This window comes from Calidris pugnax, unplaced genomic scaffold (assembly GCF_001431845.1).
Source record: "Calidris pugnax isolate Ruff unplaced genomic scaffold, ASM143184v1 scaffold273, whole genome shotgun sequence".
Lineage (NCBI taxonomy): Eukaryota > Metazoa > Chordata > Aves > Charadriiformes > Scolopacidae > Calidris > Calidris pugnax.
The window spans coordinates 6,955,510-6,982,096 of NW_015094508.1; the positions used below are offsets into that span (position 1 = coordinate 6,955,510).

At 37.5% G+C, this 26,587-nt stretch overlaps 1 protein-coding gene across 6 annotated transcripts in view; it reads right to left on the reverse strand.

Moving 5' to 3' along the window:
• ERBB2IP (erbb2 interacting protein) overlaps window positions 1-26,587 on the reverse strand; it is a 122,799-nt gene that overhangs the window by 86,201 nt on the left and 10,011 nt on the right. For 5 of the 6 annotated variants that reach the window (XM_014964930.1, XM_014964924.1, XM_014964928.1 and 2 more), the window contains one exon: window positions 14,828-14,936. The exons of the other annotated variant lie outside the window; for it this stretch is intronic. The gene's annotated coding sequence lies outside the window, so the exon portion shown is untranslated. The remainder of the gene's footprint in view (window positions 1-14,827; window positions 14,937-26,587) is intronic. 6 annotated transcript variants of the gene reach the window in all.

Genomic DNA, 26,587 nt, shown 5'->3' on the forward strand with positions numbered 1-26,587 from the left:
TCCTGTTGCATGGATTGTCTCATTGACAAATGCCTGACAAGCTTCAGGAGCAGCACTACCTTTCCACTGGTCTTGGGTGGAGGAGTCTAAGATGTTAATTATGATACATTACCTTAAGCAGCATGAGACTGACCTACTTGAGGATTTGGTACCTCCTAGTACCAATGCTGTCACAGCTGTTGACAACCAGAATCCTTACACGCAGGAAGAGGACAGCTGATGGTGCATTCTCAGTGAGCACACAAAGATACACATTAGCTTCCAGCATGTCCCAAAATAACCTGTATTTGGCAACACTGTTGGGGACATGCAGTTGACAAGTGTTCTGCCAAGGGATATGGGTATACTTATCAACAACAATGGAATGGAAAAGCCACTTTTATAGGTCCCTGGCTGGCTAACTTGCTATATAAATTATATTTTAGTATTAAGAGTTTCACTGCTTTGCCAGAGTATCTAAATTTCTATTAGAGGTATGTCTAATTATCTTAAAACTGAATGAAAGGCCTAGGGACTAACAAAATTCAACTTTGTTCATTACTTACAGTACCATAACAGCACTCTTGGATAAGGGGGTTAAGGAAACACATTCATAGCTGCACATGGGCAGATAAATCAGATCTGCTGAATTTTGCTGGTGTCTACTTTTCTTTAGGGAAGCTAGTCAAAGAAGGGTCTCCAAAGCATAAATGAAGACTGAAAATATGACCTCAGTATTTTTTAAAGAAACTATTTCCAAATTGTTTATTTCACCTGTGTGGCTTTAGCTACAAAACTCTCTTTGTATATGTGTTCCGTGTGCAGCATGTGGTTTTACTACAAAATAAACATACCTAGCTTTAGAAAAACTGCCCGGGGTTCAAAAATTCCCCTTTATAGTACTGCAATTAGTGCAGAAATGACCAATATGGCTGAGTTTCATCTCAACAGTGAAAAAGCGCTACAATACACTTGCACCAGATTGGAGGACTTTTTCAGCTCTTAAACTGCAAGGAATCATGGATGAATCAAGAAGCCTGTTCCTCCAAACATAAGACTCAGCATCAATGTTCTGAAAAGTTCTTTTATAATAAGAATGAAATGTAACATTGCTATTAAGCTTAACAATTATATCTACAAAACACAATGAGAAGGTCTAGTTGTTGTCAATAAGTAATCATATTGCAACTTTTAATTACCCTTAAACCCAATATTCCCCTAAAAGCAACAAGATATAGCACTGTTTCCCACTGTTTGCCACAAGTAATTAGAATTGCAGAATGACAGAGGATGCAAGAGGTCTCTCCAGGTCCGACCTACCAACAACACTACCACATTAGGGCCAACTTCAACACCAGATCCAACAGTCAAGAGCTATTATAGAGTTAGGATCAATGTTGGTACGCACAAAAGGAAGTAGGTCAGTCAGCTTATTTGGAAACATTTCCAGGGGAGAAAGTTGAGATTTAGTGGTTTTCATGAACTATGGATATACGTGTTTCTGTGCCTCCACTCTAGCAAAATTATCTAGCAAACGTAAGTGCTATTTAAGATACTAATTTTCCAAGTCTTGCAAAAGCAGCTGAATAATCACATAATCACACATTGATTCAATCATTCACGAATTCAAGATACACAATACTTCATCTCACAGTAATTCCAGTATCCTTTCATACCATGAAAATAAAAGTATCAAGAAAATCCCTTTATAGAACCAAGATGGCTTATCTGAATGTAGAGAAATGAAATTAGAGAAATAACTATTGAATTGGAAATTATTTCTACTTTACAGGAGGTAACAAATACAACCACTAAAGTAGATCCAGTGTTCACAGACTTGCCAATTGTTAATGTCTATAAACTAAGGTTGTTCTGCAGAACAGTAAAGGTGAGGAGGTTTAAATTGTTACTATATATTGCTGCCAATAATTCTGCTTAAGACTTCACTGATGTTTACTGGCTCTGTTACCTTGATGCCATTGCATTAGCTCAAATAACCAGAGCCCAAGCCAGGAATGAAAATGTAGAAAATAGAGACATGACGCTGATTTTATACACCAAACTTAATGCTAAAAATTAAGAATTTTAGGAAAGCTTTAAAACCAAGTATTTGAAATACTAACAGACCTGGCATCCTTAGTATTTCACATTTCTGTTTAACAATTTCTGTATTTCTGTTTAACAGACCTGGCATGCTTAAACACTGTATTCATTTAATATAGGCTTTCTTTTACACAAAACAGGTTTATTGATCTATTTTCACATGAATTTTTTTCTTGTCTCTGAAGTACACAATACAGCAGTATGCAAACTTCTAAAAACAAGAAATAAACTAGGCACAACAGAAAACTACTTGAGGTCTTTGATCAAGGAGACACAGCTTCCTGGACCACTTACCTTCACCTCACAGACCACACTTACAGGCCAGCAAACCAGCAAGTCTCAGAACAGCAACAGTCTGCATCCCACGCACTGTTCTAATTGCTTACCAAGTTACTTTTCTCTAAGTGACATTTGTGCTAACTCACTGGCTACAAGTGAGTAGCTGTGCCAAGATGTACATCAAGGTCTAGTTAAGCCTGAGGAAGCTTTGTTGTTCGTGGTAACACAAAGAATCCAACTTGACTCAATCTAGAAACTGAAAGGAAAAGCAAAAAAAACCCATTCTTTCTAAATTATGACAACTCTCACCCAAGCTTCAGCCATGTCAAAGATTTCCACTGCTGCTGCAGAACCAACAATTTTGGAGAAGACTCGACATACCTACATTACATCAGATGGCCAATTAGCACCACAAACAATGTGACATGAACACTCGGGATAACATATCCATGAGAACAGTGTTAGAACTGGTGCCCTCACCCTTTCCTCCTATGCAACCCCCTTAACTTTTCAGCCTTTTTTTCCCACCTCCATTATTAAGAGTTTCCCATTAGCACATGGATCCTAGACAGTGTCAGCTCCAAATTGTCAGAGCTTTTTCAGGTCTATTATTGTTAGCCACAGCAAATGTGCTCAGACCTCAGCCTTCTTTGACAGCAGCGCATGAGATATTAATGACGGGAAATGAAGGGGAATGTGGAAAATTTGGGAAACAAATGACTAAGAGAATAAGAATACTTAAGAGACAGAATATACCTCTTTAACCAGTAGTAAGATTTGGAATTAAAAACATGACACTGAGTCACACACACACTAAAGTATACCAGAATGTATACCACCATTTCTGGAAAGGACACATTTGATCTAAATGAAACAGGTGGTTAACTTGTTTGATGCTATTATCATGACTCTTATCTCTTTTTCCCTACTGCCATTCATCACATAAACCCTTTTCCTTCCCCTGCTTCATCACACCCACATCTTTTATTAGACATTTAAATACTTCAGGGAGGGACATACCTAATTTTATTTGCACAGTACTTCAGAAATATGGCACCATGGGACCATGGGTGTGTATAAAATGGTGGTGGCACCCAACACCCACACCTGGTGAACAAGAAGTGATTGGCTAAATATTGCATTAAGTAGATGCTGACTCACTAACACAGATAACCTGTTAGCTATTTAGTATGAGAAAGATAGAAGTGATCAAGATACTAAAGTAAGTGTGACTACTAAGCATGACAGAAAGAGAAAGCACAGGGAATAAGAACCTTTGGCAAAGACTTTGGGCACAATATTTAATTGTATACTGTATTTACCCATAGTAACTTGTGAAACTTAATCAAATAAGTCCTAGAATGAGTCATCCATCTGAACGAGTCCACAATTGTCACAGAGTATGCACTCCTGTCCTAAAATATAAATGACCTGAGATTCAAGTCCTCTTGAACGACATTTAAGTATAGGTTCCCAACACACGGGATGAATAACCTATTACTTATTCTCGACTAGTAAGAATAAAGGTGGTACATTTCTCTCAATTTAAAACCTATGCAGACAGATATGCCCTCAATATACCTCCTGTATCAGGCAGACACTGTCAGTTATGCCACAGCATATGCACAAAATTGGATCCTAAAGCTCTTTCAGATTATTCAAATACAGAAGGCATTGGATACATGCTGCAGCTTAAACCTAGACATAGACAGAATTCAGACTGCAGATTTTACAGGTTCAGTGAATGTCTGTGGTTCTCTAAATGCATGAATTTGTCTTGTGCCTGTGGCCTTTTATTGCCACTGGCTAGTCTGGAAGATTCTGCAACACAGTTTAAGCTGCCAACCAGCTGTGGCTTAACATTTGAGTTTATCAAATTATGCATAAAATACTAAACTGTTAGAACCAATAACCACCTAGTAGTTGTCTGAAATAGGTTAGAAAATAGGTTTAGGAACTCAATGGATGTTTTACATTTCCCATATTTCAGAAACACAATTTTACAGAATGATGGAGATTTCAAACTAAAATTGTTTTTAAAATAGCAGAAACTAACAGCAAACAGTTGCTATAATTGTATACTTAATTATAGATCTCACTCTACCAGCCAAGTCATTGTTAGGGTATGTAAATTCCTGAGTTCTCCTTCCTTCCAGGGCAAAGGTGAGCAGTGCTAGTTGAGCAACACTTAAATCTATTTTCAGATGTCATTTTCCCCCTACATGTGTACAGGAATAACTTTCCAATTAACAATTGCTATTATGAATCACTTACTTCCTTCTGCATTTATTTTGTTCCTCGCCGCTTTACAAAGTTAGGAGACATCACTGACCAGTTTGATTACAAGTACAATTAGCAATCTGAGATGCGCTTGTGAAACTGCTAAACACTCGTAGTTACGAATGAAATTAACCTCACCTGTGCTCTTAATATACAAACTAATACAAATATACTAGGGTGTTATACCTTGTTTGAGTAGGATTAAAGAAAAAAAGAATTATCATATATTTTTTTATATTTTCAACCACTAATTACTGTGCGCATCAATTCACTGTCCAAACAGTGTATCAACAACTCACCCCTTATGCACATTATGAAAATCAATTCTTCAATATCAGTGTTCTCTATAAACAATAACAAAGGAAGGCACCAGGAGGAATAATACACTTCTATATTTAAAACAGGAATTAAATAGTGGAGCAGGAAGAAAGCAGAATCACAGGGATACAGATTTCTTAAAATGCACTGATTTGAAGTAGGAATATACTCTCAAGGCAAGTATTTGGTATTGAAACTTTTTAGTAAGCTGTGAACAACTGAACAGGTGTCTTTCTGAAAGCTGAAGCTTCCTGTTTGAATCAATATTAAATTCATAACTAACTGCAACAGCTACTGATTGTGACTAAAGGTATACAATGTCACACCAAAGTGTATTTTTACTCTATTACGCTTCACACAGGCATGCGCCATCTGCCACTGAGGTATGATCCATTTCTCCATGACATTATCACATTGCTCTTGAAAAGACTAATGCTGCTGCTTAATCTCATGGTTTGAGCCAATTTCTAAACACTAAGCCTTGGCTTGCTGTCACATCTCCTCACTACCTGCCTGGGAATCAATGATGGAGCAGATTGTCACTTTTTACCATATAATTTAAAGCTAGCCAGACCCTTGTTGCAAGCCAATTCACATTCTGCAAATACTATTCTAGAAGTGATTTGTTTCATGGATGGAATAGAGCTATAAGATTTCTCTGGATTTTTACTATGTAACAGGATAATAATCCTCTTCTAATACACAAAAGCTATCAAGGACCACAAGCCACCTGAACTAAAAGGTAAACAGACCATTAAGGTAATAAAGATTTCTGTCATTTGAAATTACAAAGCTGCAAGGTGATTAATCCAGAGCTCACCAGAAAAATTAAGAAAATTAACAGGCTGAATTCAACTGATTGGAAAATAGTCTTTTTTCTGTAAAAACCAAAACAGCTCTGCAGATTGAACTTGAAGTAACCAATGCAGAGACAGCTTCTGAATCTGAAAAAACAAGAACATAATTGTTATTTAAAACCTTGGGTAGATGATGGCAGCATCCAGAAAAGAAAAGGATATGAGTTTGCTGTGTTCCTTCTGATAATAAGGTAATAATGAGGGTTGTTTTGCCTCAATACTTAATGGCTTTTTATTAAACTTAATCTAAATTAACACAGCATCAATGTAGCATAGAGAAAATGCTGTCTACATGTAGCCTGCAAATCACCAGTAGGATTCTCCTCATTCCCAATTTCTCATTCTTTGAAGATACTGACTGGAGGAATGTGCCCTTCACATATTGATAGAAGGGCTACCAAACTGCATGCCCTAAGATACATTTTGAAGATTATTCACACATCTTTCAAAATCCTTTTGACTACAGTTGCCCATTCCAGTTAAAAGTTTCTTCCACTAATATGTGAAATGCATTATTAGATCTGATAGCCAGACAATGAAGGCTTTGGGGTTTTTTGGATTTTAGATACAGTTCCATTCTCACTGCTGAGTGAAGAAAGAAAAATCAGATGTGAGCTCTAAGAACAACTGACATCTGTTTAATCTAATCTCAAATCAATTCTTCTGGATCTTCCAGACCTCCAACAAGCCAATATAATATCTGGACAAAACAATAAAGTCTATTTAAATTGTTCATTGGAATAAAGCAAATCACCTGCTTACCTGCAGATTATTGAATTCTAAAGTCTTAGACAGAAAAACAGACATTTATTAAACTGCATTAGATGACATCTCTATGCAATATTCTGTCTAGCAATAGACGCTGCAACTAAAAAAATAGAGCAACCTTTGCCATCAGGTTAATTTTTAACATGTCAGTCATTTGTTAACAGCTGAAAAAGCACTAAATTTTTTTTCTAGTGCAAAAAAATCTCAGCAGTAAAGATCAGTAGTGAGATTAATGGACTAATTCCATTTCAGATACCAGCTTTCATTTTAATACCATTAAGGGATCAGAACTGAGAGACTGATAATGTCATGGATAAAATCATTCACTTCAGTTTTAACGCATGCGCTCTGTGACAATGCACATAGCCCAGTTTTCCCATAAAACTATATGTATCTAGAAAATAACGCATTTGAAGTTAACAGTTGTCTGGTGTTCACACCAATAAGAGACTGCTCTGAGAATAAATGCTAACAGCATGATCTATAAAAATAGAGACCAGAATGAGCGCTAGCAGTTAAGATAGCAGTAGTGCTATTAGCACTCCAGTTAAAAAGAAAGAAACGTTCCTTACAGTTTCAATTAGACCTGGCAGGCCTCTATCTAAGCCCAAAATAGCAAACACTGAGACAGAGCTTCACCAATTTATCTAACACCCACTAGTTTAAAACTCATGAGTCTTAAACTTAGATCTTGCTAGATGTAAAAATGCCTGGGTAAATCACTTCCCACAGAAACCACACTATCTCCAATCAGTTACTGTTTGCTTTAAATGCACATGTAAAGAAAACTACAGCTGATGTGCTTCAAAAGGAGGGAAATTTAAAAAAGAAGGAGCCTTTACCTTCAGTCAAAATTTTCTCCCTTAAAGAGGGATGGAAGCAAAAAGGGAAAAGGTTTGCTAACATCTCCTATCAATCCAAGGTTCCTCAGAGACCTAGTAGCACTCAACCAGTGATCCTTCCAATGAAAAAGTCCTCTATAAAGGTGAGAGTCCCTGAAAAGTCATCTCTTTTGCTTCCTCGTCCACTCCATTGTGATTTTTTTTTTAATGCTATTGGTTAATCTATTCCTATTCACTCTTCTGCTTCTTCCCCTTTTTCACTATGTTCTTTCCCACCACAAGTTGCTTTCCCCACCTTTCTAACACTACAGTATCCATGCCACTCTTCCATCTCACAGGAAAGCTCCAGATGATGAGCACCTCTGTGGATTGCCCAATTAAATTAGTGCATATAAAACCAGAACTTAATCTCAGCAACCACCAACAGCTGCTCTTATCACATACTTTGATTACTTCTGTGGAAATCACCAGTATCCTGCCCATTTCTCTGACAACTCTCCTCAGTTGTTCCTCCCTTGAGTTCCTGTAGTCACACTTACCCCCTGCCCTAACGCTCAAAACAAAACCTTAACCACACAAACTTGCACCACTTGCTACAAAGATCATCTCTAGGAAACTGCTTCACTGTGTTGCTGGTTTAAATTCTCCTATTTTGCCCCTTTTCTATTATAGAGATAAGCAGCTTATTGTCACTTTCAAAATCGAAATCAAAAGGGAATCTCCTATTCAGTCAATGAAGTTAGCTTCTATCACCATCATCAATCCTTCAAAACATTTGATAAAATTAATAATTTTATTAATTTGATATAATTTGATAAAATTAATTCACTATGAATTCCTTCATCTTCCTCCCCATCTCTCAGCTTCACAACAATGCTTGAAAATAAAATCCTGACAATCACCAGGCTGCTGATGTGCAAATGTCATCGCCCATCAAGCTAACCAATAACTCCCGCCACCACCCCCTGTCATCATGTGCTCCTCTATCTATCTAGGTCACCTTAACCTGTCCTCCTGGAAGACATACAATCTGTTGGTTATCCCAAGCTTGCGTTGAATCATGATAGGTAATTCCAGTTTGTTTACTAAAAGTCCCTTTAGGTTACATCATCATAAAGCATTTGGGAAAAAATTGATTTTACCCACCCTGCTCTTAAGCATACTAAAATGCATTACACATAATATCTATACCAACATATGTATAATAAAACCATTAGAGTTCTGCCGGTAGAAGCACTTAGGCTAACTAGAAAATTTAAAGCAGACATATCTACTTGGTCTGTTTCTTTACTGTCCCAAATAGTAGCAAGAAAAAATATAAAGTTTAATAAGAACATAAAAGTCAAGAGAAGAAATACACTAAGTCCTGATTGTCTTCCAGTAGAGCAGACAGAAGAACAAACTGGGAATTTTACACTGGTACGTGCTGAAAGCAATGACAGAAAGCAGTAGTTGAGCAATTTACTTGGTATCTGAAAGAAGGTGAGGTTTTTTTCCCCTTTGTGCTCTGATAAGCTGTAGAAACCATGTTCATTCCTTCATAGAATCATAGAACAGTTTTGGTTGGAAGGGACCTTGAAGATTATCTAGTTCCAACCCCCCTGCCATGGGCAGGGACACCTCCCACTACACCAGGTTGCTCAAAGCCCCATCCAGCCTGGAGCACTGGAGCACTTCCAGGGATGGGGCATCCAGAACTTCTCTGGGCAACCTCTTCCAGTTTCTCACCACCCTCACAGTAAAGAATTTCTTCCTTATATCTAGCTTAAATCTCTCCTCTTTCAGTTTAAAGCCGTTACCCCTTGGTCCTATCACTAAACTCCCTGACAAAAAGTCCCTCCTCATCTCTCCTGTAGGCCCCCTACACCAGAAGGCTGCTGTATGGTCTTGCCAGAGCAACTCTCTCAGCCTATCTTTATAGGATAGGCACTCTAGCCCTCTAATCTTCTTCGTGGCCCCCCTCTGGAGCCACTGGAGCAGGTCCAAACTTTCAGAGAACTTTTCCTCTGGATTAGAGGGTGGTATTTCTGCTCCTAAATAAGTTAACACGTTTGTAACTGTGAATAGAGATTTAAAATAAGTCTGGAATACATTTTAGTTGAAGTCTGTATTTTAGCACAAAAGGTAGGGAAGGAATGAAGGACAGTCAGCAGCCATACAAGCATCTAAATTGAGCAAAAGAATGGCTTGAGTTCTACACAGCACGGTACTAGCAAAAAGGCCACAGAGGCTTCTTCATCTATCTAAGAATGACAGGCAGATCAAGCAGTTTCATATCCTCAAGCAGCAAGTTACTAATTTCTCACATATGCGACTAGTTCCAGAGGGAGAGGAAGCAAGTATAAGAATAAAACATTATTTCCCGTTATACTGTGAAAAATATGACTTGTCTAACGTAAAAACCAGGTTGAACCAAATTTATTACAGGATTATAATCCAGCAATTTTCCAAGTGATCAAGAAAATTTAACGAGTCACTTGTCTGTTGAAGCCTACAAAGGAGTCAGTTTGATCAAGTTCTTCTCAATTTTCTCAATTATGAAAGTCCCCTACTTTGTCAAGAAAATGAAACATATCTGTTAAGTACATAAAACCCAAAGTATATATTAAAAATGGTATATTTTATCTCATTTTCAAGCAGTTTAGTGGTCCTAACATTACCACCCAATATATTTTAGGTGAACTTCCTGCATCCCTCACTTTCCGCAGTCTTTAGTTTCTAACCTATTAACTCATTGCTGTAGATTTTTTCCCTTCATTTAATTAACAGATGGACACTACTCACTATGATGACATTACCCTGCTTTGGACTTGTTGTTTTATAAGCATCTAGTAAAACATCCTTTAACTGATTTCCTTTTAAAAATGAAGTAAAAAAGGAATTTCCATATAGACAATTTGACTGAATGGCTTCCAAGTGCTCTTTTTAAAAAGGGACAAAGAAATGCTCCTGATTAAACTTTATATCTATAACATACAATCAAAAATCAATTCATAGTAATTTATACTTTATCAAATACAAAGAGGTTTTAAATACTTAACTGGTTACTTGTCACCTTTCAACATAAGGTGCAACTCCAAATCCTTCTACACTGACTTAGAAGAATATTGCATCCATCATCTTTTTAATTAACACTTTAGTATCAGCAGTACAAGACCACTTGCACATAAAAATTAAGTTTTCTGTACTTATGGAGTTAGTCATCCTGTATGCGACTGCAATTTGATGGTCCATAGCAAGCTTTTTATGCTGTGGCTTACCAGACAGAATACCAATTAACAAGTAGTATTTTTTTCCAATTCTCAAAAGTCAAAAATACGTAAATGGGTAAAGCTATTTTAATCAAAATAGCAGTATCCTTTCCCCCTCACTTTCTTCTTAAATTGTAACTATTTAAACCATCAAATTACATCACTCTTCCTACCGAGGGCCAGTGGTACTCAACAGATCAACCATAAGGTTTCTTTTTTGTTTTTCCTCCAAACTGAGTGCGTAACAATTCTTTCTTTATATAAAGATCCTTAGAATTATCCCTCAGTCATTGATGAGTGGTATTTCCATTATCTTGTATATTGGCAGAAAAACAAACTATGGCACATCCATTACAGTTCCCCACAGTTGCTTAAGACATCCTTGGAAGTACAGCATTTTTACTAGGCATTTCTGCCTTGCCATCATTTCTTCCCATTAGCAGAAAAATATACTTTCATATTATGATGGATACAATTACATCATTTAGAAAAAAATCCACGGGGTGAGGAGGGTAATAACAACAACAAAAAAAGAGAAGGAAGAAACAGTCAAAATAATCAATGAGGTCTGTGAGTGACACAGAAGCTGTCTCCTAGCTGAAGAAATAGGTACTGACATTCTTGAACCAGCAAACTCTTTTGGTCAAGACTTTCAAAGATAACTGTCAGGAGGAAGTTTCCTTGCTTTAATTGGTTAGCACTTAATTCTATCTCCACTGAACAATGTAGCTGGAAAAGAAGAGAGAGGAAAGAGGAAGAGGAAGCCAGAATGTGCCATGCCATTTAAGTTAGAATCATTCTCTGCTTACTTTTCCTCTGAAAGCACCACACACGTTTATGGCACTGTATGAAAAGGTTTTATTTGCTAATTGCTGAATTGACAAATAGGATTCAAGAGCTGCTTATGCAATACAAGAGGGAGTTTCTCAATAACTAGCCTTTGCATTGAATTACAAAAATTTGCCTAGACACAGTCAGGATGAACATTGTTTTCCTTAGAATATCCAGTTCTGGCCATGTGACAACCAGGAAGCTTATCACACAAGCCAACCCTCTGATAACCTAATCTTGTTTTAGACAGTGTCTGTTAGCAGTGCACACACTTTTAAGTGACAGACTACTATCCTTCCTAAGTCCTTAAACTAAAATAACATTCAGCAAAGCAGTCTAAAATATTTTAATGCTGAAACGCCTGTGGGCCTGAGAGTCATTTCACCTATCGATACAGCTTGTCCATACCTCTTCTGCACTACCAGGAACACCAGGCTGACAGAACAACAAGTTCCCCATGTGCATTGCCAAGATAAAACACGTCTTGTGCTGACTGGATTAACCTTCATAGCTGAACCACCTGAGATAGGTTTGAGCAGGCGCTTCATGCCAGCACTTGTTAATAGAACTAAGAAGGGGGAGATTTGGGGCAGCATTTATTGCTACAAAGAGAAATGAATCAGCAAGTCAGGAGGGCTCACAGAGTAAATATGCAAAACCACAGCTTATATAAGAAGCTTGGAACACATCCAAAACCTATTGAAATAAAGGAGCCACAGGAATACTGAAGCAATAGGATAAAGGGGCTCCCCTTTAGCCAGTGTTATTTCCTTTATTCAGGTGGAAGTCTTGATGGCAAGACAATGAAATAGGATTTTCCTTAACTAACCCTTATTACACACCACTTCAAAACTGGGTCCTTAAATAAAGCATAGTCAGAAGACAAAACACACTCCACTGTAAGAGAGCGCAACACTCTGTACAAGTGAAGATTTCAGGGACTTGTCAAATTCGCCTATTAGAGTATAGATGACAAAAAGTATGGGGGAAAATCTGACAAATTTTAGTTGTTAACATTTTGTCTTATTTCATATATCTCAGCTGTACAGAAGTAAGAACTGATTTATGGTCTGTATGTTCACCACGTACCTGTAAATACACACTGATACATTACCTTCATGTTTGACCTAAGCATTTAGCAGTGTGCTCACTGTGGATTTAGCAGCTTGACAAATTATGGCACCTCTTCCAGAAACCTATTCATTACAAAACTTTGAAAGGCTGGAGAACGCACACTCAATTGGCATTAAGAAGCCTCTATCCAAGAGGATGACAAAACATCAGAAACACCTACTAGGTCTTTTGTGACACCGACAGGAAATAGTTCATAGCATGTTTTACAATTCAACTATTAAAGATTTGCCTGCAGCCACAAGCCTATGGCAAAGCCAGCATTTGCTTCCCAATCCTGTTCACTTTATTTAAGAGATTTTCTTCCCCCAATAAGGTCTCATTAATCAAGTCTGCTAATGAACCAACAGTTAGGAGTGAAAAAAGGACTAGACACAAAATAAGAGAAAACTACTGTAAAGTAACAAAAAATTAACCATCCCATTTGAATTATCTTAGCAATGCTTAATAAGCATTTCAATGTGAAAACAAGCATATCCACAATGAAAGTAGGATTATAAAACAAGACTCTAATTCAACATAAAATTATTCTCAACTTTCAAATGTGTATCAGTCTATTCTCTTATAAATATTAGGAAATGTTACTGAACAATATGAATAGCATAACAAAGGAAAGGACCCTTTCTAAATCCAAGCTGTGCACTGTTGCCTGAACTCCTTGCTTTCTTATTGTTAGCTTGGAAGTAAATAGGACAGTAATAGCTTATTAAAAGTTCCAGTGCATCTACGTGATAAAATTCCTTCTCTTTTGTGACAGTTTCTTCATGCACTAGTCAGAACTGTGGAAGTAATGTCAAAAGTTTGAGAAAAATGGCACTTTATCCAATTCTCTGTAACCAAAGACCTACAGAAACAATAATTCTGAAGACCTGACACAGATAATCAAGTAATTTTAATAAATATAGTTAGGATTTTGCTCTTAAAAAACTCCAAACTGTTCTTCAAAATAAATATTGCCTGTTTTTCTTTACAAACTTTATTAAAATCCACTTTCCCTACACACCCATTTTCAAGCAAAAGTTCCAACACTTGTACTATCTTTTCATAATGGTTCCTAATTTAAATTTCATAAGACACCTGCATTTCCAAGCACACCATTTCTACAATACTATTAAACATTTAAAACAGTACTTTTGCTATTATTTCTCCTCTCAGAAGTTAAACATTTTCTGCTGGTAGTTATAAATATTTCTTAGTGTATTCTACCTACATTCTTGAATTGAAGCAAGAGATGGAGAGAGTAGAGGGGAAAAAGTGTTTGCTCAATGGTCATAATTTGGACTAAGACAATATATTAAGATCAAACTTACCCTACTGGAATCCTACTTCAGTATATTAGGATCAAAACATACTGTGATCTATTAAAGATTTTTGTGGCACTTCAATTAGGCATATGCTTACTAAAAAAATTGCCACATCATTCTGGTTATGTTGTCCCTATAATTCTTTACGAGGAGCTACATGCATCTGTTCTTCAATTATAGGAATAAAAATAAGTTTTAACCAAAAAAAAAAACCAATACCCTTCGGTCTCAACCTCTACAATATACACCACTAACAGTGTAACAACCATACAGAACCACAACAGTACACCCTTGCAACTGAAAAAAAAAAAAGCCACACACCCTCCCCAGACCAAACAAAAATAACAACCAAAAAAAAGCCCTAACCATATTAACCTTTTTTAGGATAACAGCATTTAAGTTAGCTCACCCAAGGCAGAAGTATTTGAAATGGACTTTATTTTTTGTACAGACCTACCTTACCATAAAATGGATTACTACCTTGCATACATTATATAGCATTCAAAGTAAATAAATAATGCAGAAAATTATAGCAGAAGCAATGGAAGCCAGGTTGTCTCTATACAAGTGATGACACAGAGCCATATGAACATGTTAAATCCACAGACACACAGACCATGTTCTGTAACCCGGGTGTGACAGACTGTGCCACTGCAATGAATATCCCTAGCACCTCCTGACAGAAAGAAATCACAATTCACAGTTCTTACACATCTTTCCTACTGTACTGTAATACAAATTCAGCAGTTGAAACAAAATTTTGTCATTCTTACATGTGAGAATGAAAGAAGATATTAGTACAGTGCAAAGTAACTGAAAGAGTAAGTGCACTTAAAACATTTCTTTCCCCTTATCTCTTTCAACATAGCTGGACAGCCACCTACCCGAATCACTCCACCACTGCCAATTCACACCATAGGAGTCTGAATCAGTTTCCGAAGTTGGACCACAGAATCACCGCAGAACAGAGTTTATTAAACCATCCACACGGATCTGTGAAAAAGAATTCAGAAGTGTTTTCAAGATGATGGGTATAAGGGGCCTTGCACAAAAACTAAGACGGTTTCAAATCCACACACTAACTTTGTTTTACACCAGAATTAAACACAGAAGACACAGAAGTGGTAATATGTAACCTACCACTACAACCACCATTCTGAAATTACTCATTTTTGTCCTCTCCCAAGTCTCAAAGCAATGCAGAGAAAGCAATGTCCCAAAACACAGAAAAGGTAGAACAGATTATCAACTCCTTCGATGCCAGCCACAACATATGCATTGCTAGCAAGCTTGAGTTCGAAATAGCTCCTTTTCTGTTACTTCTATGAATGGAGTTCTATTGCAATTATCAGGTTAACAAAATGTAACCAAAACCAACAAGAAGTTATGTGCAAGACCTCAACTGGATGACTTCCTCTTAAAGCACTGCTGTTCTTCCAAGTCTCAAGCACATTCTCTGAAAGAGAATCTATACCACCCACACTGTCAGAAATACTCCCACAGCCCTCATGGGGAAATACAATTCCTTGCAACAGATGAGGCTTTAAAAAAAGCTGCAATTATTTTAATTGGACCTGCCATCTGCCTTTCATTTAGCTTAACATGAGGTTTTATTGAAAGTCTGCAGCCACAGCCATTGGCAAGAGTGGAGAGAGTTGCTTACAAGTAGTTGGATCTATTTCTGAGAAGTTTACTCTGCCTGGTGAGCTTTTGTGGAGAACTGCCATATACTCTATATGTTAAGGATACAAAGTTTTATTATGTGATCCTGGCCATTAGTCTGGAACAATACAGTACGGGTAAACTGTATATACAACACACCCACAGCCTCACCTTGATGACCATGATTTAACAAACTCTAAAACCATCCCAATACCATTGTTTAACAGTTCTCAGCTACCTTTTCCAAAACACTCCTGGTATCAGCTCCCCATGGTGGAATGGCCAGCACAGCTAGAAACTCTCAAGGATGTCAGGGTTGATGACTGTACTGCGACTTTCCTGGCTTGCTCAAGAACAAAGGAATTCGTGTTACTGTCCCTTACAGCGGTAGCTCTGGAACTTTTCTTCTGAAATTCTCCTACTGCTCTTCCACCTACAGACAAAACTCTAGCTTGATTAAAAAATACTAACATAATTATCTTATTAAATCAAGTTTATATCTGGCCAGCAGCTCCCTTCCTACACACCCTGTTTAGGACCTGCTGCTCTATGATATAAAGACTGAAATGGCTTTCTTGGCTCTTCACTAAGAAGAGCTGAGTAACTTCCCTCTTCCTTGTTTTGCAGTCTTCCACAGGTTAAACTTTCAATTTGAGATGTAAGTGGCAACCCTATAGATAGATAATGAACTATTGAACATGCTGACTCCTCCAAATTATGTGGTCAAAATTGTGAGTACATCTCTCAAGTCTTGAATTCTGCAGTAACCACCACTACTGCTTCAATCACCGACCTTTCCACTATACCTCAAGTAGAAAGAAAAAGAATCCAGTTAAGTGTAGGGCGATATAAACAATGGTCAATTGCACAGATTATTATATAAAACATTATTATGTAACCATTATCTAAGGACTGGAAAAGAGGACTGGAACACTCCTTCAGCCTCTTTTCTCTTCCCTTCCTGAAAAATAAGATGGTGTTATGAAAGTTCAGAAGAGAAGACACCAGTTTAACTCCCTTGGCCACTGCAATATATTTCCCGTGACCATTAACCACCATCTTGTTTCTAAGTCAAAACCTCAAGATTTCTCTAATAAAAAATTAACTGTCCTGGCATACATGCTATAAGTGCTTCATGCTAAGCTAAACCCCAAATGTTAAGTGTTAGGAAAGGAGTAGGAAAATTAAGCATTTAACGCATCTTAAGAAGAAAGATCTTTTACTCTTGCAATTGTTCCCCTAATGCGTCTTCCCCACAACATGCTAACTTAGAAATTAAGTAGAACTAAGGCTACAATCTACTCCTAGCTTTTCATTATCACATACCCCTATTTTTTAATTAAAACACACGCTTCCTAATTAACACCAAGAAGCCATTCCAACACAAACCCCTGATGGGCAGATCGCTGTATGAAAGAGCACTCGTATTACATTTGAGTTAGAAACTCCTTTTAGAAGTGTGATGGACAATGAGGACTTATTAGAACTAGATAGATTTGTGCTGTTGAATGCACAAGATCATCTCTTGCAGACAACATCTGACAGAGAATAACTATTTTTGTGGCTGCAAACACAATTACAAGAACAATCAACTTGGATTTTACTCCACTACCACACTTGTGAAAATTATCATACTGCATTTCAAGAAAATAGTTGTGAACTAAAAAACAGAACAAAATTTTTTCATTGTACTCTATTTTTAGTCCTCTGTTACTTTTGTTCCTTTTTTTTCAATAGCTCTACAACTTGAAAGATTAGGGCCTCCCTAGCTACATAAAATTTTGTTTTGCTAAGGCAAAAAAGAAGGTGGCCTTAGTACTGCTAGCAAACAGTTCAGACTTTGAAAGAATGTATCCTAGAGCTTAAATCACTAGTAATGTTACCTTATAATCCAAGGCCATTTATCACTTTGACTAGACCTACTGGAGGAAGATGTCAGATGGACACCACTCTCATTTCATTACACGATGCACCCAAAGCCAAGAATCACCATCACACCACTATCTTAGCAATAGAGGTGCAATTATTGGTAGCAGTGAGCAACAGAAGCAACCACTTAAAGCAGCAAAATTAATTAGAAATAGTCCATTAATCAAGTTCTAATAGGGTCAAAAAGACTGTTTGAGATATCCAAATGATGCTGCTGCATCAGTAGATCTATGTAGAAAACCTAGCATTTTGCTCTCACAAGGAACAGAAAACAAGTATCATTTACCACTACATGATTCTTCCCTTTCTAATTTACCATGACAAAGTAAAAAAGGATAATTAGATTCTTTTAAGCATAGTTTAGCTGAATCTGAAGTCCAAAATAAGGGAAAAATATGAACTTAGGAATTCATGAACACAATTAGTAGGAGTGCACATAAAAAACGGGTAATTTAGCAGTCACATTAATGCAATTGGGTACGAACCAAATAAACAAAACAAACATTCTCCACAATTACTTCCTGAAAGCAACTAAATACTTTGTGTATCTGATTTTTTCCATTAAGTGGGACAAACAGAGGATGCATATAATTATGGAAAATACACACAAAATTTGTTAGCCTATATTACAAGAAGTTGCATTGACACATTCATTTCACTTTCAAAAAATCAGTATGAAGTACTTAAACATACTCCACAACTATCCTCCGATGTTTTAATAGATAATTTGGTTACAAAGAAATTCGGATTGGAAATTCAGATTTGGTTACATAGAAATTCCTGGAAGCGAGGTTATTGACAGGAGAGGGCATCAACTTGCAGGTACTTTGTGAGCTTAAATACTTGCTGTTGAGTAGGTGATCTGGTTTTTACCCAACCTAGACACATAAATTTGACATAGGATCCTAAATTCTTCTCCAGATTAATGACTCGAGGGGAGGGGAGCAATCAAACCCTCTTCAGCAGTGTATGTTAAGCTCACTAAGCTCAGCTTCACTAGTGGCTATAATTTCATCATGTGAGACTCACAGTTCATAACCAAGTATGAGGACTGATAGTAGAAAATGCATGATCTTCGCAGAGAGAGTAATTTCTACTTTTACTTTGGATGTTAAACTGAAGGGATCTTAAAATAGCCATTTTTCTCTCATATCAAGATACATAAATATATACACATACACCTAGAAAGCAGTGTACAACTTGTATTCTAATCACACAGCAGGATAAATAATGTAACAATATCCACACAGTTACCTTTCATGAGTCTTCTCTACCCAGCGTTTTCAGACATGACAGATGCACTGAAACTAGACTCCAAACCCTCAAGTGTCTCTGACTCTTCCCCAAAAGAGACAAGACTGTAGCATCAAAAAAAAAAATCTACTTCATCTTTTAAGTGGGAAAAAAATCCAAAAGAAAGATAACTTTTAAAACAGAGAAACTGAATGCAGTTCATAATATTTCAATCACATACTCACATGAAGGGGGAGGAATGAATAAAAACATGAAGTTATGCCAAAAAGAGATACACATGCCCTCAGGTTCAGAGTCAATTTCAGTTTACCACACTCTAGATTCTTATTACAGATAGACTCGCACAAATACAGTATACACATGAAGGAAACATGAAAAAAAAATAATAAATGTACAATTGTTTCATGCTTATTTGGAAGGTCAACAGATACTTCATTTTTTTACTTCCTAACTAGACTGTGAATGCATTTTTTAAGAAAAATCCTAGTATATTTTGCATCGGGGGGAAGACTGAACCACATTTTATCTTATGAAATCAAATCTTGGTTTCATAAGATAAAAATTTCAGTCCCAGAGAATTTAATATCATTACAGTGGTTCCTCTCAAGTATGCAGAGGATCACCATTTGGAGACTACCTTAAGGAAAGAATTCACTACCTCCAAATCCTGCATAGATTAATACTTGTACTACAGAATTTGAAAGAAAAACTAAAACATAAATTGTATTCTCAAATATAATATTCAAAATAATTGGGGACTTAATATATTCTGCTGAGCATTGTTTCCATCTTGTACCCTAGGAAAAGAAATTATCTTCCAGCAATCGCTATTTCCTCTGATGTGCTATGTATAAATAGACAACTACTGGCATGAGAAATAGCTTATCTGCTTAAGGATGTTTTCAAAAGTATCCATTTGACACGTTACTATTCCAGTAAGAGGCAATGCCCAGCTAAGCTCTCGTGCCTAAGTAATTGCTGCTAACACTAGCGTGTCTGAAGAAGGAAAAAATAACTCAAGTGTTTCTCATGGATTGGCTCTAAGAAAAGCATTGCAGGGAACAATTTAATCTCGGGTATCAAGAAACAAATTTTGAGACAACAGGAACTGGGATACTTTTTCCCCCCTTTTAGAAAGGGCACAGAAACTCACTAGTGCTTTTCTGTGTCACTTTAGTCTCTTCTGAGAAGCAGAGATAAGCACTATATCAGAGAGTCTTAAAAATCTGGTACCAACACAGGAAAAATCTGTTTACGTTTTGCCCATCAATGCCACCTCCTCACTAGAGTATAAGCATGGCCCTTCTGGGAGAAATGAAAGATCAGAAGCTTTGTCACCTGCACTTCAGGAGTGCAGGACAACAAAGCGAGACCACTATACATGGCCCGATGCTATAGTAACACAGCACCTTCACACCCGGGTGGCAAATTTCCCAGAAGATTTTAGAATGATGAAACTAAATGCCTTCTATTATTCCATCCCCTGTCCCCCAAATTATGTTGCACTTTTAATCCCTCCGTGAATAAAGGTGGTTCTACATTCCCCACCTGAGATGAAAACATAAAATAGAGTAATGGCATCCCACACAATCAGTGGCAGGTATTTCCGAGTTCATCATTCTACCTGTGATAATACATAACATACTGATATGGTTTGAAAAAAACCATAACAATTTATTGTTGGTTAGACAATCATTCTATTACCCAAAGACCCCTCCCCACCCAGGAAGGGGAACCAGGGAAAACAAGGAAACACAAGGGTTGAAATATAAAAAGGTTGAAATATAAAGAGCCTTAGTAGGATAGGACTAAGTAATTAACAATAATACTAAAGAACTAATACTGATCCTGATACTAATATTAAATACACACAGATTATACTCAGCCAATTGTATCATCAGAAAGTTGTGCAGTCCCAGCAGTGGAGAGTGAATGTGGGACACTGCGAGCACTATGGCTTCGGGAGGAAGGGAAGGGCTCAGGGGTCCAGCACCAGGGCAAGAAGTTCTCTGGGCTGGTGCCATCAAGGGAGAGAGAAACTACGTAGCAAACTTTCCAATTTAGAGTGAATATGATGTTCATGGTATGAAATAACCCTGATGGCCAGCCTGGCACAAGTGCCCAAGCCTCGCTCCCCCTCATCCCTACACCTGGCTAATGCGAAAACACTGAGGCCTTGAATCCCACATAGCCTAGTTGGTTATGAAGTAAATATTTTCACTAATTCAGACACTAGTGTCTTCTAAAAGTGTGTTTTTCTGAAGCATCAGAAAATAAGTTAGTCCTGTCGCTCAAACCGGGACACAGACTTGTTTACTAATCATACTGACTTGTCAATTCTCCATTCACACTAGCACTGGTGTCCAATTTGAAAGCGGAGCATCCCCCATTCAAATACTGTTGACCTACGCATTTAAACCAAGAGATCTCTCCAGACAATGAAAAATATAAAGCCACCAGAAATCCCTACAAATATGTACAGAAGTCTCAAGAGCTAGTGCTCTGCAAGGTAGCCTTCAAGAGAAAAGGACTTCATTGCTGCTTCTCCTTCTCCAATTTCAGTTCTTACCACAGTTGATCACAGGTGAAGAGCAACACCTACATTTACTGTGATCAAGAGAAAGATTATCCTAACCAGCAACTGGAACTCAAACAGCAAGCCAATTGCCACTGTGCTTAATTCAACCTAGAGACTGCTAAAGAAAGAGTAAGCCCTGCCTTTCCCTCACACCTGCCTTTTATTAAATCTAAGGTTTGCATAACCACGCCACAAGTCCAATCAGTAACCGATCCAAAAAGCCTAACCCTGCAAGACATCGGGGGAAATATTTTTCTAATTAGATCAGTTTGCTCATCAACTCACTGACCTTCAATACCAACTGTTCACATATGAAGCAAATGACCTGCACAGGAAGGAAAGAGGAAGTGTACTGCCTACTGTCAGAGAATACGCAGCAGAGTTGTCATGGGCCAAATTGGCCTATTTTGGGCAACAAATCCTCTCCCCCCCATTTCCGGCTCCCACGAGAAGAGGAGGAATGATAAAGAGGTTTACGAGTTTAGAAGGAACTAAAGTACTTTAAGGAAATATTAATATTAAAATTAAATGGAAATAATGAAATAGATACAATATATAGAAAACCATATCAAGCTCCCAGGATAACGTCACCAGCAGGCAGGGAAGTCCCAGACTGGACTCGGCGACAGATGGGAACTGGATTCCAGCTCTGGAGTCAGGAACACAGAGATTGGGATCAAAGGCAGACGAACTGACAGACTCCTCTTCATACACCGGCCATTGAAGAAAGAGTGCTGACTCTTATCCCTCAGTTTTTATACTGAGCATGGGGCAGGTGGGATGGAATATCCTGTTGGTCAGTTTTGGGTCACCTGTCCCTGTCCTTTCCTCCCTGTAGGTGGGAATTCTCTACACTTTTTCTTTTCCAACCCTCCCACAGGGCAAATAAAATTAGTTGAGCTCAGTTGTTACAGCAGTAAGTATAAGCAAGAGCCTCTCTGCATACCATTCTTTGGCATGGAGTACAAATATTGGTCTTCTCACTCTAAAAGCAAACATTTTTCTGCACAATATGCTGTCATTTTCAGAGAGTTAGAAGAGGCTTACCTAAGAACTAATTTTCTGTTCAGTAATTTTACTTCTATTTTACCTCAAGCCAGGACAAGAATGTAAGACTGTACATTCAGTCACAGGCTTTCTAAATTAGGACTCCTTTAAAGTAAAGGTGATAACTTCATTATTACCAATATTTTTCTCTTTGTATGAAAAAGACGTATAAAAATGTGAGTCACATTTCATAATTTGGTCTGCCTTGGATTCATAGATTTGGTGGTTTTTTTCCCCTAAAATAATCAACTGGTAAAGGCAAGAATTTTGGGGAGGGAGCACGGGAGAATAATTTAAAACAAAAAATTAACCATGCCAAATACCTCCCGGCAACTAAGAAGAAGCGAAGATACTCAGGTCAGTAATTAGTTATGGTCCAAACAGTCACTATGTCAGCAGTTCATGTTCTACACTCCGAGTTCATAACTGAAAGAAATATTTACAGGATGTGGTCTTAACTGTAAGACACCTTGCTCAGCAAGCACTGTACATATTTCTGCAACGAAAGTCAATTACTTGCCTACAAAGTAATGCTTTACATTTATACAAGGCTTGAGGGAATGAAACTAAAGTATACAAAACAAACCATCATCCCCAACATGCTAAGTTAAGAATTTACTTACACTTACTTTCTTTTAAGCAAAGAAAAACCCCTTTTAAATTTCAAAGTGACCAATACAAGAAGGTACCTTGTCAAGAAGTGCTCATGATAAAGGGTTTAAGTTGTTCAGTTGGGCTAATCATAATATTAGGGTTAAAAAAAAATTTAGAAAGATATTCAATTAATATCAACCTGCAATTCCAACCCTGAACTCGATAGACTCATAAAAAAAGAAAAACTGAGACCTGAAATACACAGTAGTACCATGGATCTAGATACATCTTTCATCTGTCCCAGTGTTCTTAAAAAGTAACTGAAGGTAAATAAGATGCACTCAAGCTTCCTATAGCACCCCTTACAGCTAGATGATAATAATTTATAGCAGATGATGTCTGATACTTAGAGGAGAATGCACCCTACTTGCAATCTTAAGGGGAAAGATTATTTCTGCCTTATGAAGTCCAGGTAGGAAGACAGTTTCAGTTAACATTTATGTGTCTGGATGTAAAGCCAGTCTAATAAATGGTATGGATGAAAACAATCTCTCTTCAGTGCACACAAGCTTCTCATGCAAATCCTTTTTCTAGTGCCCTTCCTACTAGTCGATTAACTAAGAGCCACTTGCATCATGTACCTGAAAAACACACTTAACAGTAAATTCTAATATTAAGAAATTGTAACAACTTTTTTTTTTTTAAACGAAAAAAAGTAATCTTCTATGATGCTGCCTTCTGGTCTGCTCCCAAGTCAACAGTATCAATGATCATACAAAATGAATACCTATTTTTAGTGATAAGGACTAAACTAGGAACAAGTTTTTAACTTGATATTTCATGCTGAAAACATCGGCAAACCCAGCCAGATTCTAGAGAAATAACAGATACCTCTGGAGTGGGGGGAGGAGGCGGATAGCCACACACACTTGCTGTCATGCACTGCAAGTACATTTCAGAAACACAAAAGGACAGAAGGAAAACGTAGACCTGATAGAACACTTCTTTGCTCTATTTCTGGTACTTCCTACAATTCAATAGCTACAGAACAGTGCTGTAGCCACTGATATCTGGCCAGATGAGTAGAAACATTGGAATGAATTGTGCTTGAGCAGGTCAGGCCTCCCTTCAGCTAGCAGGACCACTACTCGCTCATAGCACACAAAATTTGGTGACTAGAATGAAGCTAAATACCATGCTTCACAGAAGAACAAAGGCTGAGGAGGAGGAAAGCTCTTGTATACCTGAACGTATCTTCTATAGATGCTCTTCTAAGTTTCCCAAAGAAGGCTGAGGCAAGACAAACTAACACATATCACAATCACGGAAGACAAGTGGAGTGCCAGAACAAATATGAAAATACATGAGAACCCAGCTGGTATGGACCTAGACACAAACAAGCAAGTCCAGAAGTTGTTTTGGACTGTATGCCTCATCTCTCAGCAGATGAGCACATCCTTAGTTGGTGGTATTATTACCACAGGACAGCTAAAAATTTCAGGGAACTGGAAGGTTAGAATTTAAAACAGGAAAAGTAACACCAGCATCTCCTCTTTAAATCCAGGAGACAGGTATATATCAAGCTTCCAACTCCACTTCTCTTAATATCATTTTTTTAAAAACATAGAAATGATGGGAACTTGGTCTTTGTTATAGCCAGGCTTCAGGTGAAACTACCTTATTATTAAATGTTTGATTTAAATAAATACATGCCTTCCACAGCAACGAAAAGAAGACACTTGCCCTCACTCTCTCCTCTTTTGGGGACCTATCACTTCTTAAACAAAACAGAACAATAATAATAAGAAGAACAATAATAATAAGTAAGATAAGTCACACTAGTTAATTTTTAACTCTATGTCTAATGATTGTGATGGAAGAGAAAAAGCAAACAAGAGAAAAACAAGATTCAGTAAGGACAAGCAAAATTACTTTAAAGATACATACTTCATTGCTCTGGGTTTAAGAGAGCTATAAAAATCAAGACTTTTGAATTATTTCAGATAAGAAAAAGAATCTATGCAAAATATTACTTAGAAAATGATCAGATGGAATTCCAGTTTCTAGAGAAACATGTAATTTTCTGTCAATGCAATATATTTGCCTTTCAACTAGGAGGAATGAAAGTGACTACCACCTCCTTCGCAAACAAGGAAGTAATATGTAACAAAACATGCTCTACCCTGGGATTACTTCTATATCATAATAAAATCCTGCAATATTTGGAAGTATTAATTGTAAATGTTCCCACTTCCTGTCCTGAGAACTTGCTGGAAATGACAGTTTAGGCAGAAGCAACATCCTCCACTGATTGTTTTTATTTTCATCAAACATGGTTTTCTTCCTGCAGAATAAGCAATTACATACAACTCTGAGAGAGATGTAAAGAAACACATAAGCTACCAGCCTTAAAAAAAAAAAAAACAAACCACAGCACCCAACCCTCACACCAAAAACAAACACACAACCCCCTCCCAAAAACCACCAAAAAACCTGTATACGGTGCACAGGCCTAGATACCCAAAAAGAAAAACATAATGCTCTTTTTCCAACACAGCAGCCCCATTGATAGCTTCCTTGTTTCAATTTCCATCTATGGCATATGTTAATCAAAAGAAAAAAAAGGGTACGGGGAAAAAAATGGTAGTGAAAATGCTGAAAGCCTAAGTCAGTAATTGTTATTGAATACGATCTTCAATAATAAGAAGTCCTTTTTAACCCCTAATTCAGGAAAGAAAACAGAATTGAAAAACATAACTATCACATTCTGTTTCAAATGAGCGGGATATTTTTATTCATTTGACATATGTTGCTTCCTGAACGGATTCAATGTATTTTGGCATTCCAGAACAAAACTGCTCTCATCGTGTTTGGCACTTCATGTACAATGCAGCCAGGAAGCCACTCCTTAGACTGTGCAGCCATCTGCAGCAGATACCAAAGCTTTCTAAACAAGCAAGCTGCACTGCTGTAAATATGCAGTATTTCAACACACAATAAAAGTTCTCCCCTATTAACCACACTCTCCATCTAATTGCCTGCAGATAAATTCAGGGAATCTGCAACACATAACACTTAAGCACACAGGAAAACAGAAAAGGCAGGGGTGGGGGGTAAGGGGGTTGGGTGGGGAAAGAACCACTTCTTATCAGAAGATTTCTGGATACTTAACTATTTTGGTGTGATCCATATATTAAAACAAAACAGACCCCGATGCACTCCTCACAAGAAGTAACTGGCAGAATTCCTAGCTAAAACTAGGATGGATCAAACAGCCAAAGTCAGAAGAACATAGCAGGCCTTTGGGATACAAAGCAAGCAGAGGCTGGGTGCATGGGAGAAGGAGGAGGAACCCACACTCAAAACCCTCTAGCTAACATGATGGATAAACTGCCCAGAAAAACTGCTGCACCGAATCTAGACAGGTTACATGATTCAGTCTGTGTAACAGGAACACAAGTGGAATCACATTTGTAGACCAGAGTTCAAAAAAAGGGCGGTGAATGTGGAAATTTGTACTCTTTCCCCATTTGGGGATTGCTAGATTTCAAAAAAAAAAAAAAAAAAAAAAAAAAAAAAC